The sequence below is a fragment of the Chionomys nivalis genome, chromosome 9 (genome assembly GCF_950005125.1).
Source record: "Chionomys nivalis chromosome 9, mChiNiv1.1, whole genome shotgun sequence".
Lineage (NCBI taxonomy): Eukaryota > Metazoa > Chordata > Mammalia > Rodentia > Cricetidae > Chionomys > Chionomys nivalis.
The window spans coordinates 76799473-76812934 of record NC_080094.1 but is presented as its reverse complement, the minus strand read 5'-3'; the positions used below and the strand labels follow the sequence as shown (position 1 = coordinate 76812934).

The 13462-nt window shown below is 36.3% G+C and overlaps 1 protein-coding gene across 11 annotated transcripts in view; it reads left to right on the top strand.

Annotated features, from left to right (window-relative positions):
• The window catches only part of Lrrc4c (leucine rich repeat containing 4C), a 1388491-nt gene that overhangs the window by 1356417 nt on the left and 18612 nt on the right, over positions 1–13462 (top strand). For 8 of the 11 annotated variants that reach the window (XM_057780295.1, XM_057780297.1, XM_057780292.1 and 5 more), the window contains one exon: positions 3647–3698. The gene's annotated coding sequence lies outside the window, so the exon portion shown is untranslated. Of the gene's footprint in view, positions 1–3646; positions 3699–7207; positions 7330–13462 lie in introns of all 11 variants that reach the window. The other 3 variants (XM_057780296.1, XM_057780298.1, XM_057780300.1) reach the window with 1 other exon arrangement.

Below are 13462 nucleotides of genomic sequence, written 5' to 3'. Positions count from 1 at the left end.
AAATACCTTTATTCAAGGAAATGCAAAGCATAGAACTGTGCAGTGTCAATGAATGGCCTTATTAATGGGGAATAGTCTATCTTATCAAAGTGATTAGAGGCAAAATGGAAAGAATAAGGTAGAAATAAATAATAAGCAAGTGTTTAAAAGTCTTGGTCTGAACAAGTCATATGTGAAAAGACAAAGTCAAAAAAGTGAGACATTACATTTGAACTGTGATATTAGAGAAACTGAATGGCTGCCTTGGTTTCATGAAACAAAGACATGTGGCACCAGTGGGTGGTAATGCTACTGTGAGGCAAATGGATTCTTTCTCAGCTTTGCACTTGAGGGCCAAACTACGAGGCAACTAAGCAATAAGACCTCTTTTTCACTGAATTGTTTAATTGTTTGAGCCTAGAAAATAGAAAATTTTCCATGGTCATCAGCATAGTCTGGTTGCTTTACACGAGAAGTAGCAAGGATATGAAAGGGTTTTCCGCAAATCTGAACTAAATATTGCTAATATGATGGTTTATCATTTGAATTTATGGTTGAATCATTATTAGTGAAAAAAGAAGGCCATGAATTTAATAAAGAGCAAGGAGGTAATATGTGGTAAGATTTGGAGGCAAGAAAGAGAATGGGATCAAAGATGTATTATAGTCTCAAAAATAATAATAAAAATATTTGACCTATAAATGTGTAATTTTTAAAGTACATTTAAGTTAATTAACTATTTAATTAATTGGTTAAATCTAATAATTAAATTAATCAATTAAAAATAAAGTGCATTTAAAAGCAATTTTTAAATTTGTAGTAACTAATTATTCAGTTCAAAATCTTGGTGCATTTTCAGCTATTACTTTTTCCCTGTATATGCTTTTTTATCATTAAATACGTGATCTTATTTATTTTCTGCTTCAGCAACATTTATTGCACTCATACTCCCTTGGCCGTCAGTGGTTTGTTCAACATATGGGGTGAAATGCATTGCCTGTCATGAATGGGTGTGTAGCTGGATGTGGAAGAGAGATTCAAGAGCTGGTGATCAATGGCTCTGTAAATATAATTTTCAGTTTTTATTCTACAATGGAGACAATACTGCTTCTTTTAGAGAAACACAAAAGCATATGTTCATAATTCCTATAGAAAATTGGGATGATTCATGGCAACAATGGCCTCTTTTCTCTTTGAAACAATTCATGAGTGTCATGTAATGTCGAATAAGAGGTCCATGGACACAGTAATAGCTAAATGTAAGTGTGCATGGGCAGAGAAGAGTACTCTAAATATGTGAAGTTTACGTCTTAAATTTAAACAAAATGTTATCTTAAGTAGTGGCATCAGTTCCATGGAGTTCTTGCATGTTCACATAGTCTTATGAAGGAAATTCAGGTGGAGAGAATATGCTTAGTATGTTGAAGGAAATGTAAGAAGACATTTGGCGAGGACATAATAGCAATTGAGGTACAAGATTGGGATCAGAGAAGAAGAGGTAATGCAGAATACATGTAGACTTATTGACCACTAGAAGAACATTGATTTTACAGAGGAAAAGACAAAAAATTGTGAATTTTTTTTTTTTTTTTGGATTATGTTTCTGTTTGGAGAAAAGACTGAAGAGAGTGGAAAAAAGGAACAAAGAATACAGATATTTTACCCAGCTATAGAAAAGCCCAATTATCCAGGAAAAAGAAAGGGACCTACAGTTAGCTGTGGAGCTACCTAGAAGGGACTAGAATCTTTATAAATAGGATTAACATCATATGGAAGCTAAACATACAGCAGATTAAATATAAAGGTGATGTGGGCTAAAGGTAAAAAATATGACACCCAGAAAAGATGTTATAAACACAACTATGGCCTACATTACTAAGAAAATAAATGATCCTAACATTGCTTTGTACATATTGTATTACATAATGAATAGGTTACATTTCTACCATTAAAATATTTTCAAGAGAAAATTGCTTATAAAATCACAGTTTTACAATGAAAACATTAATTGTGATACTTTTAAGTGATGGGCTTACAAAAGTGTTTATATATACTGATCTGAACGGTAGTTAAAATTTAAATTTTAAGTAGTTTGTAGATGGCATCTAAAGTATGTTGCCTAGTTTGTGAAAATAAATCAAGAATGAGTCTAGTACTGAGACACTGAGACATTCTAGGGTTCAGTAGTCTATGAGGTAAGACATAAGTAACAGGCACAGAACACATAAACCACTATAGGCGAAGGAACATAAAAAGAATAGCTTTCTAGGAGTCAAATGTGTGGTGTTTTTTAAAAGGTACTCAGTGCTAGTCACTAGGTCAAATGCTACTGAATTTTGATGAATATGAAAATGGAGAATTGGTTATTTGATTCAGTAATACATACAGCCTCTCCCCTTTCATAATTTTGGATTTCCTTCACACAATTTTTGCTATTTCTTCTGCTTTTATCAAGGTATTGTTAGTACTGTGATCATGAACTGGTAACCAATCCTTCATATGTCCTATGGAAGACTAGTCAATATTTCATACAAAAATCAAGATTTGCTAGAAATTTTTATAAACTTGAGTTTACATGTATTTAAGATTAATAACACAAAATTCACATTTAACATTAAGATCTCTTTTATTTAAACTCATTTTTATTTGCTTAATGATAATGTTGTTCAGGATTAGCATATTACTTTGTAAAATGTGTTTAACTTTATCACCTTTTCCAAATAAAGCCATCATACACAATAAAATGCCTAGCTCTGAAACTCATTTCATGAGTTATCAGGTTTTTTGGCCTGCTGACATCTCTCTCTGAGTTAGCCAAAGTTCTCTCTGTCATTTTCTCTTCATTGCTTGAAGATTTAAATACCAGTGCCCCTCCCCTGCCCCCGCAATGTTCTTTCCCATCCTCCTATCAATATAATTTTTGGTGATGTCAATATCCACTTTAGTGTATGATCTTTATTTCTAATTTTGTTTCATTTCAGTACAGTCTGTCTGTACCAAATACATTTCCAAACTTAAGCTAGATTGCTGTAATTGTTGGGATTAAAAAATGTTTATTTTATTTCAGTGATACTCAAGAAACCCAAATTCCGTCATGTACTATCTCATTGTTCCATATACTGTGTGATTCTCGATCTTATATTCTAAATTCCATCCTATATGCATAATAGTTCTATAAAGAAAAATACATTTATTTTTCTCATGTTTTGGATACAAGAGAAAAAAGCGCTCAAATGAAATTTGCAGCAGATACTTATGTAAAACTCTTAACATGCCATTTGGCATTAATAATTGGATGCTATTAACAGTTAACTGCTCATCTATTTTGAAGCATTGATCTTTGAGGTGGTTATGACTAGGACACCAGATCAGAAAGAAAATGTGACTTGCCTAAGTTCACAAATCTAATAAGTGAAGACCAAGTGTGGACTGGAGATCTGATTCCGAATGCATGTTTTTTATTGTCATTAAAAAGTACATTATTCCAAATGGCCAATGGTTAAAATAGCTTCTTTGGCTTTCTGCCCAGTGTTGTGTTAAAATTCAGTGGCGATTCAATAAATATTGTCACCAGTGGTATCTGTGTTGTTGGTCATGTCAGATCAGGAAATGTGATGAATGGTTCTAATGGATACGATTTATTTTTTTGTTTGTTTTTGTTTTTTAGGTTGGCAAACACGTTGCCTATTTACTGTGTAGAGACCCCAATGGAGAACAAGGTGGGTGATGATTCATACTAAATGTTTCCCACAATATGCTGAACACTACAACAACAGCTAACATGAAGTGACTTTTTATATGCTGTCGAGTCTGATAACAATGACATACATTCCTCCCTGGAGCAATTTGTAAGAAGTCCAGCTACTAAAAATGATAACTGATTAAAAAAAATGCCACAATATAGCAGAAAAGACCTGTCCAGTGAGTTTTATTTGCTGAATTTGTGTGGATTTCCCTTTGACAATTTGAAATAGGCGTCATGCTCCATGATTCAACACCAGAGATAACTGGCCTTGAGATTCAGTTTTCCTGTGATGTCCTCTTCCTTCAATACATTGTAATAATAAGTAGTTTGCATAAGTCTTAGGTCCACGTCCACAACTGCTTATGTGGCTCCCCTAAAGAAGAGCCCTGAAGGCCTCCATCTTACCTCCTTTTCTGAAAAGCCATCTCTCTCTCTCTCTCTCTCTCTCTCTCTCTCTCTCTCTCTCTCTCACACACACACACACACACACACACACATGCGTGCAATCTTTTACATTCTGACTCAGTGTAGCACTCACAGCAGATAATCCTACTTAGAGGCATTAGGGCTGGGAAGCAGCAGAAAAGACACTGCCTCTTTCCTTATAATTATGCATCCCTTTTTCTCACTAAATTGTTATCTCCTTGAAGGTGGGCACTTAATCCAGTACCTTTGCATCATGTTAGTCCTCTATAAGTATATAGCGACCAGTTAGTGTATTACTCCGAGAAAGATACATAATTAAAGAAGGGGATAGCAAACAATCAAGTCTTCTCTGTCCCTTAGCAAGGGACTCACACGGTGCAGGTTGAAAATGAAATGTTTGCTTAGTGAAAGAAGGAAGAAATGAATAAATCCATCAATCAGATGGTTCTCTGTGGCCAGATTAAAGACCAGACAGAGAGATCTTGATAACTTCCAATCATTTTTTTCCTCAGGCCACCAGGCATAAAGCCCTAAAAATGTTTATTTATTTTGGAAGGCAAGAGCTGATCTGAAGCTATTTTCTTTATTTTTATATTCACATGCCTATAAAACAGAAAAGCACTGGAGACCTATTCATTGCTCACAAATGATCTATGGGGTAATAATGGGCCAGCTTTTCCAGCTGTGCTGCACTTTGGTGCTATCTTGGGTTTAATTGAAAATATGCTGTGACCTTGGTTTTGTTCACTGGGCGTAGGGGGGTATAATTGGCATGAAGCCTCTGAAGAACTCTCTATTCAATGAATGTCATTTGGCTAATTTGGGGTTCGCCTGAGGGAAATAATTTGTGAAGTCCTGTAAATATGAGATGGCTTTTATTCACATAGCATTAATACAAAGTTAACAACTTTTTTAAAATCGGCATTTCATTTTGCAAACCTATTTGTTGAACCCTAAATGCCATCAGTATGATAATAGTATTGTCTCTAACAGTCTCATGTTTCTTTATAATTAAATAAACAGCTTGTGGATTGCAGTCCAAAAATGTCTGTACTCCACTCTTAACTTAAGGGGTTTCCATAGAAACTGTGGGCAGCATGTTTAACCGACATTTATTGGGCTTGAGGCTATATGGAACATGGATATCTCTGTTTTCCTCACTGGCATTGTGTATACAAGTCTTCTTTGCTTTATTAAACCATTTTAAAATTTCATTTGCCTCAAGACTACTTATCCCTCTCCTCCTACCCCACCTCCATCCCCTTCCACATCCTTCATTTTTCCCTTTCTCTGTCCTCCTCTGTCTCTTATTAGCATTGAGGAAGTAATTTGGACTCAGTTAGATTTAACAAATGCAATAATACTAAAATGGACCCTGATACTTAAGTGTAATTGTGTTATTAGCTGGAAATGTTTTTCTTCAAAAGTAAAAAGAATTGAGACTGCAGTTTACCAATGTAACACATGCTGGCAGAAAGGAACCTTTGACTGCTTGTTGGAAGGTTGTGGTGCACAGATCAAGATCCACTTTCTTCTCCAGCTGTGACTATTCCATGATTTATGATGCAAGTGAAATGAAATTTTTTTTCTTCTAACCCTCCACTTTCGAATGGAACGACAGTTCCACATTTTGCTCTTATTTTTCCAGGAGAATAGAGTAGTTGATCTGGGAAAGAAAAGGAAAAACAAAACAAAATAAACTAACAAACAAAGCCAATCATGTACCAGCAACTTTGTTGATGTTTTTGTCTAAGTTGTTTTATGTGATGTTTCACTAAAAGGCAGTTAAGTTGGTGACTCAAATTTCATCCCCACCCAGCATGATTATAACCCTTTTGACAAATATGGAAATAAGCTATTTTGTTTCACAATAACGACATGAATGTAAACACATCTAAGCAATTGGATTTTATTAATTTTAAAGATGATAATGCATCTATGACTTCTGACAATGACCTGTTCATCCCAGCTACTCAGGAGTCTAAGACAGGATGGTATCAAGTTTAAGGCCTACCTGATTGATAGATAGAGTGTTAGGTCAGTCTGGAAAACTCATTGAAATCTTGTTTTAAAACAAAACGTATAAAAACAAGACGTAAGGATTTGGCAATCAAGTTAAATGGTAGGCCCTAAGTATCAGCTGAGCGAGTTGTGGGAGGGGGAGAAAGAGAAAAGATGAACAATGAATACAACAGTAAATTATAACAGTGTTTCTCTGTGGCTTAATAAACAAGTTGCCAAAGAAGTAGTACTTTATGCAAGGTTTCTGTGGCATTTTGTAAGCTTAGTCTATAACCAGCACATAGACATTACACAGTTCAAGGGGAAAATGTAGACAGACATAGCACTGTACCAGTGAGGATCATTGATAGACTTGGAGTATTTGATTCCTCATCTATGTGGAAGGATCATGAGTCTTGTTTGTCAAAACTGTTTTCAGGAATTGGCAACTGTATGTATAAACTCCTCAACTTCTATCACAGTGTGCACATGGCCTTTAACTTTTGTCATTCTTCTTCTCTCCATTTTCCTGATATCAACTAATATCTATAGTTGAAAATAACCTCACAATTCTTAAACTATCTTAAATTAACATAAAAGCAATATCAGGAAAAAAAAACAACACAACAACTATTGAGGAGGATATAAAATGGAAGTCCCAGAGTTGGTAAGAATAAGATCTCCATATCTTGAGTGATAAAGCTGATTTAATGTTGTTCCACAGGATCATTTTCAAAAGTAAGAGTCTCATATTCATTATTCCCAATTTCCATCTTCTCCTCCCCAGCTGATAAGACTTAAAACTCATCTTTCCAGTGAAGGCAAGGCAAGAAACTTTGTGGGACAGTTGGCAAAGAAATGAAACAGCAGGTCTGTTCATCTCTTCCAGACATGTGTCCAATCCTTCTTCAGGATCCAAGAAACGTGCAAAGGGAGCCACAGGATGAGCAGGGTGTTGCTTTTGCATAGACATTTGCATAAGTGCCTCTGGTTGGATAAGAATAGTGAGAAGGAAATACATTTTTCTTCTTTATTTTCTTTTCTTTTCTTTTTAAGAGCCAAACATTTTAAGTAGCATTCATATATGATCCTGGATAACTGGAGAATTAAGAAGAACTGCTGTGACGAAAAAAATAAATGAGAAAATATGGCTAGAACCAAGCTTGACATGCCTCTCGGTAAGAGTTGTTATTTGCAGACCATCCCCAAGACGTTTGTCTCTGGGAAAACACAAGTGTATAATTAACCAGGACAAACACTGTTGACAGTTGGCACTCCTTTTAATGCTGTGTACTTGCCTCATTAAGACAGTCCTTCTGAATTATATTTGGAAAACTCTCTTAACTCACATTCTCCATTTTCTGGATGATAGGTTAGTTAAAGGTAGATTGTAGGTAGAAAAAAAAAAAAACATACAGTCAGCCCCACACCCATCAGTGCCACTCAATGAACTGCAAACTTGAAACCAGTAACAGTGCCCTGGTAGCCCCTCTGTCACAGAACTCCCGTAATCAGGATTCCTTGTGTGTGGAATGAGACCCATGATTCCACTGCCCGCCATATGAGCAAGGTTTAACTTTCCTCTTAATTCTCAGATGAAAATTAATTATAAGTAGAAATTTCTAATTTGTTTTCCGTGAGTTAAATGCAGTCACTTGCTTGTCTCCATTCTAGTTGATCTGTTAGAAAATAGTTTAGGCTGTTTAATTGTGAGCACCTTTTAAAATTAATGTTTTACTCTAACCACACCAGTTGACATGCCAACATAGTTGGAGAAAACCTCAGAAATGCACATTGCGGATGGAAAGATACGGTCATTGGTAGTTAAGGGAAAAGGAAACGGTTGTTTCCAGAGACAAACCCTTTAATAGGTTACCCAGTTCTAAGTGGTCAGCCCTAAATATTTAAGCATATAGATGATACTAATTGGACTTGGAAAGGGTGTGTTGTGTGTGTGTGTTTGTATGACAATAATGATCATAGAAGAAGGCATAGGGGTTGATGGAGGAAGTGGGAAGAATTGGAAGGGAGACAAAGAGTGTAGAAGGGATGTAAATACATGTATAGAATTCTAAAACAGTATCAAAAATTCAAGAACTATGAAAGAAACACATGGAAAATGCAGAAGCAATAGTGCAAATGTTTTCATAGAACTTTATAGTCTATCACAAATGGTTGGCCAGATTTTACCTGCAGATAGCTACTTTGCAGACACTGACATTAGGATTTTGAATGTGTCTGCATGTCTCTTTTAGCTCTGTTAATATGGTAGTTGCATCTTTGAAAGTATGAATATGGAATGGAATTCAGGATGGACAGCCACACCACCTTTACTTTCTTTTTGTAGAGAATTTTTGCTTACTTTTCATTTACCTTTATCTTTCTACTTGCATTTGACAAAGAAATAAATCATGGATTTTTTACGGAACGGTAGAAAAAGTTTGAGATATTTTTTTTTTTTATTTATTATTTATTATGTATACAACAGTCTATCTGTGTGTATGCCGAAGGCCAGAAGAGGGCACCAGACCTTATTGCAGATGGTTGCGAGCCACCATGTGGTTGCTGGGAATTGAACTCAGGACCTTTGGAAGAGCAGGCTATACTCTTAACCACTGAGCCATCTCTCCAGCCCCAAGTTTGAGATATTTTATTTTCACCCAACACCTTGAATATCTATATTCAACTCTGCCTTGTGCCTTTCAAAATTATTTCTGTTTTTTTTTCTGTTGCTTATATGTGCAATGTATTGTGAACACATTTCCCTCGTCCATTATCTCTTTTCCCCTTTCACAGCTTTTGACCCATTTATTCCTCCCAATCAGACAGTCCTACTTCTAAGCCCTTCTCATTTTCTCTGTCTTATGTATATGAGTGTGCATGTATGTGTGTATAATTTTATTTATGTGTGTACTTTGCAAGTTCTGTGCAGATGGTCCCTGCTATTGTGCATTCACAACTGCTGTTGCTGTGTCATATCTAGGAGACAGCATTTTAGGATGGTCCTCCACACCCTCTGGCTCTTTTTAAAACTGAATCATTCTTCCTAAAATGAATCTTTCAGAGAACAAAGACAGATGGTGGGAGAAGAAACCAAGAAGGAATTTTTATCTAAAGTAAGAAAAGTAGGTTAACTGCTGATGATTTAAGGAGGAGCATACTCCGGTCTTGTTCCTTCCAGGTGCCAAGGGGTACTTGGTTGCTTAGTTCTTTTCATGCACACATCTAATTGTTTCTCACGGCATATTTACTGCAAAATATTCATTAGGAACAATAAATATAGAAAAATGCAGGGTGTTTTTACTTTACAAGGTACTGTGTTCACCGAAACTCATTAATATTAGAACTAAGTCCTTAGCTTACAAGGTTCCATGGTAACTTGAGAGCAAATACAAGGTTATGCAGAGGGAGAATTCAGCTCCAATCTGCACATTCTAAGGTTAACATAATGAGTGAAAGTAAGACGACTTTAAAAACAACAGACAGGAATCCAGTTTCGAGATGCCCGAATTTATGGAATGATTCCCTCTTTTGTGGGCATTAAGGTGAGACAAAGAGATCACTGATTCCAGTCATTTCCATTATCTGACTTGTCATCACTAAGGTTTCCTCATTATGTACTGTTAACAGGGTTGCAGTTAGTTGAAACCAGTTTCCAGTTCCAATTAGAAGGCCATCCCTGTTATCTGCATTCTGATTAAATGCGTTGCCTGGAAATCACAGAAAGAGTCTATTCTGTTTCCTCCCCTTGCTTAGATCTCATAAACACAGATTCAATTAAAGGGTTTCCTTATCAGGTTTCTTTGGGTCATTTGACTGAATTTGTTAAAGTCCAAAGTCATGCTGAATTGGAAAACTTGTGACTTACAGATTCACTAAGAGTCTGAACTAGATAGCCAAGACTTGCTCCTCCTGTGTTTTAGACAGTGAAGTACACAGAAGTCAGAGCATCTAATAACAAAGAATTATGAGTGTTTGAGAAGTAGAAAAATGAGTTGCCATTGTTTCCGAGGCTTTGATGGAGGACATTCTGTTAGCTTTCTATTTCCAACACATACTTATGCTTCCTTGCTTTGTCCTAAATACATTCTCCTTAGGTTTTCTCCTCCTATGGCACAAAGATAAACCAGTTGTTTCCATCCCTTCTATATAGAAATGCTATGCTGTGTGTGCTTCCTCGCTGCTTGATATTACTTCACTCCCCTTATTTTGTATCCCACTACACATCACTACATATTACTAATAGATGTCAGTTCACATGGTCATGGTATTCTGTGCAGTGTTCATATTTATTTTCATACAGTCTCCACCCAACTGGTATTTATTTTCAAGCTTATACTTCTCTGCAAATTCTTTTCTTTTCTTTTCTTAGTAGTAATGCAGCTATAATGCTGCTCAAACATTTCTAGAGTTTTTTTTTTAATTCCTTGGACAGTCACTTATCAATTATATTATGCTATAAAATCCTAAACAGGAGATGTGTTGACCTAAGAGGCAATGTGTGAGCACAATGCCTGACTCCTAGGATGCAGTCCACAACCGTTGCAGAAGGGCAAATTCTGTTTGTCTCTTTCTTAAAATGCTAGACTTTTTCTCTTTCAAATCAAGATATACTAGTATATCACAAGTGTGCATGGCCTTCTGGACTTCACAAACAATGTTGGCTGTCTTGAACTAATAGTTTCCACTAAGGACACACTTCTTTATTCAGTGTAGGACATGGCATTGGTTTATGACTCAATCTTTTATGTTATGCCTGTTGTAGTATTCTGTTTCAAATGATCCATGAGGGAGACTTAGAGAATCACAGGAATTCCCTCTAGGTGTTGTGTTGGTAAAAATACTTAGACATATATTTACAGAGCAAACAGGAAATTTCATATTCTCTTTCTCATAACTACTACAAAAATTAATCTTAGGCATCTTTAATGATTTTTGCTAGGGGTTATATAAATGTTTTGGCTACTGTCTAGGAAATGAGGACTATGTACTCTTTAATAATGAACAAGGAAGTAAACACCCAGAAAACAACGTCAAAAGGTGGTTTTACAATCTGAATGACTCTGTGTGCTATTTATTCTGTTCAGATTGCCTCACATGGCAATTTAAATTGCATTACTCATTACAAAAATCCATGCCTTTTGGGTTCTATTGTTGGTTTGTTTGTTTTTAGCCTATGGAGGCAATGATGACCTTGACACAAGGCATTTCCTAAGGATTAATGAGCAGTTGGGGCTTAATGACTATCAATTCCTCCCAGCTAATCATCAATCCAAAGTAAGCATAGACAACAAAGCCATTAACTACATCACCAACTTTCTCAAACCAGATTCTTCTCTGTCTGACATGCTAAGGGCTTTTGTTCCAGATGAATCTATTCAATTTTTCAAAAACTGTCACTAACCTGGACAAGGACAGAAAAGTAACCCATGCACACACACACACACACACACACACACACACACACACACAGAGAGAGACAGAGAGAGAGAGAGAGAATTGTATAGATAACCAATCTCTTGAGTGAACATGTATGCCATATATGAAAATACATCCACATATGTAGATATGTATGTACCTTAAAGGTGTAACACAGAATAACAAACTAACTGGAGCATGTACATATATACATATATATCAAATTATGCATAATAAAAGAAGACATGAGAATATTTAGTGCCTGTGGGGTGACAGGAGAGTATCACGGAGAGAAACATACATTGTATACTTTGATTAGCACAGTCTGAGATATGTGGACTTGTTTTCTCTCACTCTGTTCTCATTCACCAGCCTCAATTTCAAGGTCTGAGAGGTCTCATCCATTTCAAATTCAGGGAAGGTAAAATCTATGCCCATCTTCTGAAATTTATTCTTACTTCAACATCCTATTTGAGGGCTTTTTTTTTTTTTGGATAGATAGAAACTGGGGTTTCAGTTATATATTTCATGAAATATCATTGCTTCAATGATTCTTATTGCATTATTATTCTTCACTGCCATTAAGAAGCCTAATATTTCCTTATTTGTCATCAGTCATGGTCCTCTCCAATAGCCTGAAAAATAAATAAATGTTAATGAATTTGTAAATGAAATTATCATTTGAGTAATTAACTATACTAATGTGAAGAAAAGTTCTGGAGTAGATCTCCCCTCTTGAAGATTCTCCTGTATCTTCTCTTTCTGCATCTTGATTATTTGCCTAAAAGGTATGACAGAATGACAAACTAACAGGAGTATTGCTGTTTAAGTTATAAGACAAATATGTGTAACACCCTGGCAATCTACATCTCAAGAACCTTTTCTAGAGACATTTTTCCTGAAAACTTGTTGGGGAATTGGATATAATCTTTTTCTCTCACAGGAGTCTATAGGTCATCCCAAAACAGCACTAAACACACTAATAAACACACACAAGTAGTTTATACATAGAGAGATCCCAATCCTCTAAATTATTATTATGAATAGTATGTGACAAAGTTTTTTTTTTTGTTTTTTTTTGTTTGTTTTTGTTTTTTTGTTTTTGGTTTTTCGAGACAGGGTTTCTCTGTGGTTTTGGAGCCTGTCCTAGAACTAGTTCTTGTAGACCAGGCTGGTCTCGAACTCACAGAGATCTGCCTGCCTCTGCCTCCCGAGTGCTGGGATTAAAGGCGTGCGCCACCACTGCCAGGCTGACAAAGATCTTGTTAGACTGCCATTAACACCAACTCCACTCTCCCCAAGATCCACTCCTTCTCCAGTCCCCCCCCCAAAAAAAATGCAAAGCAAAAGAACAGGCTTCCCAGGAATCTCTACCAAATATGGCCTAAAAAGTTACAAAAAGTCTAGGCACAAAACATCCTACCAAGTAGGATGAAAGGGATCCCAAGTGCAGGCAAGATAGTAGGAGACACCCTTTATTCTCACTGTTGGGAGTCCCATAAAATCAACGATATATGAACTATTCAGCTACATGCAGAGCACCTATTCAGAACAACACGTGGTCCTTGTTTCTCATTTCATTCTCTGTACGTCCTAAGAGCCCTGCTTAATTGATTCTATGGGCAATGTTCTTGTGGTATCTTCTACCCTTCTGGCTTCTAAACCCCACCCCCCCTTCTACAGGGTAACCTTGACTCTCCCGAGTGTTTCGCCATGGGTCTCTGCTGCATCTTTTCTCATCAGTTGCTAGATGCTTGCCCCTAAGAGAATTCTCGAGCTAGGCAGAAATCTATGAGCAGAGCAGAGCAGAATATCATGCGGAATGATTTCATTGACCTTTTTTCTACTTTCTTTCATCCTATCCTGGGTCTCTGGCCTGTGCTCCCTCTGGTT